The 3,444-nt window shown below is 39.5% G+C and overlaps 1 protein-coding gene across 4 annotated transcripts in view; it reads left to right on the top strand.

Moving 5' to 3' along the window:
- The first annotated feature begins 2,746 nt into the window (after nt 1–2,746).
- Nucleotides 2,747–3,444, top strand: part of LOC108756239 (ubiquitin-conjugating enzyme E2-17 kDa) — a 5,082-nt gene continuing 4,384 nt past the window's right edge. Inside the window, exon 1 of one of the 4 annotated variants that reach the window (XM_018499915.1) lies at nt 2,747–3,407. The gene's annotated coding sequence lies outside the window, so the exon portion shown is untranslated. Of the gene's footprint in view, nt 3,435–3,444 lie in introns of all 4 variants that reach the window. The other 3 variants (XM_018499897.1, XM_018499882.1, XM_018499907.1) reach the window with 3 other exon arrangements.

Genomic DNA, 3,444 nt, shown 5'->3' with positions numbered 1-3,444 from the left:
ATAACAAAGATAAAAAGAATAGAGTAATACTTTTACATAAACCGCTGCGTAAATGAATGCAGGAAAGCAGTACCCAATCCATCATGTTGATTCCTTACTGCTTACGTCTTAAAGCCATGGCACGTACCTTCCGTAATGCGTCGTCTACAATGTGCAGTAATAGATTAAAGAATAAGCGTAGAAATCAACAAATCATAATCGAATGTGAGAAGGATAATTAACTATCATTGGTCGATTTCTACTATCAATCCACTACTACTACTGCCCATTGTAGACCATGCATAAAGCCCATGGCATATACAAGAACGTGGCCATAAGCAGTAAGTAAATTGGCCAATCACAGTAGAGACGGTAATGCTAATAGCAAATTCAATGTTATGATTTCCTTCCTGATTACGTCTTACGGTCTTACGTTTTTTTATATGCTCTCGGTTTAATCACAGTAATCATAAGGACCATAGCACACAAAAAAAACTTAAACAGTAAAACGTAAGCAGTAAGCGAATTGACCAATCACAATAGAGTTCGTAAGGCCATAACGTAAGCAATAGCCAATCCAACATGTTGATTTCCTTACTGTTTACGTTTTACTGCCATTTTGTGTGCTACCTTAAGATGTACCATAAGGTCGGAATCAGACTACGCATTGAAGAATGAAATTAAAAATTGAAGTTTGACCAATCAAACCAAAATTTCTGTGTCTGTATCTTATTGTAAAATTTCAATCTTTAATCTCAATGTTCAATGCATAGTCTAATTTCAGCCAATTAAAAATCAGCCAATTAGAATTAAAAGTTGAAAAAAATTCTCGATTGTGATTGGCTCATTCTTACTGTACGTTTTATAGTTACTGTTACGGAAAGGTGTGTGCCATGGCCTTTAGGGCTGACTGCAGAAAAAATTTCTGTAACAGTAATCTTAAGACATGAACTTAAGCCAATGAGCCAATCAAGATACTGCTTTAGATTTACGTACTGTAACGAAAATAGAAATAGCAATAAACTTAGTCACAAAGTGAGTTTCAACTAATTGAAATTCGTTTTTTATTGGCTATGGATAAGTTTACCGTTATTTTTATTTTCGTTAGATTACGTAGACCTAAAGCAATATTCTGATCGGCTTAAGTTTACGTTTTACGGTTACTGTTGCAGAATTTTATGTACGACAGCTTTTACTGCCTCAAGCTTTTTGTGTGCTATAGTCTTATGAATATCGATCTGTTTTGCATCGTGAAGTTGATATCAGAGAAAAATCTGAGAGGACATGACGGCTCAAAACCTATAACTGCAAAATATTGTCGCGCACTACTGTGTCTCTGACAAAGTGGATGTAAACTATATAGCAACGTCCATTGTACTTAGGGTACATTGTCCATTTTTCAAGGAGATGATAAATTGATATTTGGTTCAATTGTACTACGCAATTTAATTGATCTAGTGAATTTGCTCACTTTTGTAATTTTTTCCTCATTCAAAATACTCAATCGACTACCTTGCCATCATATTGGCTGCAATGCTGGCATTACCAACTTCCGCGCGGCAAGTATTGCCATGTTTTGTATGTAGGAACCATAAGAAAGGAATATTTTATCGTAGAACAGCTCTAACAGCACAAACGTTGATATATCGACTGTAAGTTGATTTTGCTGAGTCGGGCCTTTAGAGTCAACTGTAAGTCGACTTTGTACAGACGTTCTTCCAATATCGACTTTAGGACGTCTAATACGATTTATGCTCACATAACTTAAATGTGGAATCATTTCGTCCTTGTTGTTTAATTATAGTTAAACAAGGATGAATGATGTTCATGAGCGTTGTGGGCATAAATCGGATCACAGCCTAGAATGGTTGACTTAAAGTCATCTTGCTGTCGTCTTTGGATACGTTCGGTGACACGCTATCAACTCTACCAACACAAACGCTACTAACACTGTATAGCCAAAGCGCGATAGTGGTAGTGAGTCCCATGAACGATTTTTAGCGTTTACGACGTAGCACTGATAGCATTGATAGCGTCTCCCCGAACGTATCTCTTCATCGCTGTAAATAATTTTTAATTCCAAGGTAATCCTCTTTTTCTTTGAAATTATACGGTATGAAATAGATTTAATATGTAAGAAAAATAACCTCCTCGACAACATGTGACAACATAAAAATGGCGGGAACAGAAAAGACAGGAAACTACAGGAAATTTAAATATTGTATTAGATATTGGATACATTGGAATATACGATTTCTGATAGATTGGATTCTTCATTCGATAGCGCTAGCGAGCTCTCGGTAGCGAGCTCTCCGAACGTACTTTTTAAAGTAGGAAATTGTATGACTTAGAGACGTCTTCAAATCGTTTAAAGTCAGCTTATGGACGTCCATTTCTCAGACGTAGAAGCTAGAGTCGACTTAGAGTCGACTTTGTGCTGTTAGAGAGGCATCAAGCCCATTCTACGAATTATGTAAGCATAGTTGTAAATGGTTGTTGTTATAAGAAGTGACCAATCACTCTCGAATACGAGAAGAATATTCGACTGTGGCCTAGTTTCCACCGAGGGTTTAAAAAGGATCAGAATGTAAGAACTAACCAACTACAGTCGAACGACAGGGGAATACTCGACCGTAATTGGTTGGTTCTTACATTCTGATCCTCTTTAAACCCTCGGTGGAAACTAGGCCTGTGATTGGTCACTTTTTACAACTACACCATTTAGAACTACATTTATGGAATTGTAGAATAAGCTTTATAACATCGATTTATCGTAAAAAGAAGAACCGGTAACAGCCAGCCTCTCGTCTCGTCGCGTATTATTTTCGGGGAAACGCTTAACCGATTTGCTACGGGCTGTATACAGATTTCGCTCGTAGTGTTCGATGACGTCATCTCGTGCATGATTCGAGGTGGTTCATTTCGTATCGTATCCCCACCGTACTGTACTACTGTTCGTTGTCCAGCTGACGCAAACTGACCAAAGCTGACGAGTGATTATCGAAGATCATCGTCGTTATCATCGCCGTCTGTCACGGATATCAAAGTGGGACCGCAATCGTGCCGCGTGCGTCCTTATATTATAACGGTCTCGTGTGAAAAAAAAGGACGGCCTTCACGGGACATAACAAAAAGCAAAGGACGAGACAAACAACGGCCTCTCGCTCACTCTCCTCGACTCTTCTCCCTCTACCACGGTCTCTCTACCTCCTCCGTTTCTCTCACACTCATTTTCGCTCGCTCGCTCGCTCGTTCGGTTGCAAACGTCGCAAATCCGGGCTCTCGTAAGAAATAATCCCCGTCTCGTTCGCGCGTGAGAGAAAGAGAGTATACAGTGCTACGTGAATCTGGTACGCGTACGGACGCGCGTGTGGGTGTCGTGATTTCTTTCGGTGTTTCTTGTCGCGCAGATAGACTACGCGCACAAGGTGCGGTAAAGGAAGGAGGTCGTCGTCGTCATCTTCA

The sequence above is a fragment of the Trachymyrmex septentrionalis genome, unplaced genomic scaffold (assembly GCF_001594115.1).
Source record: "Trachymyrmex septentrionalis isolate Tsep2-gDNA-1 unplaced genomic scaffold, Tsep1.0 scaffold126, whole genome shotgun sequence".
In the NCBI taxonomy this organism is placed as follows: domain Eukaryota; kingdom Metazoa; phylum Arthropoda; class Insecta; order Hymenoptera; family Formicidae; genus Trachymyrmex; species Trachymyrmex septentrionalis.
This window is presented reverse-complemented; position numbering and strand designations above follow the sequence as displayed.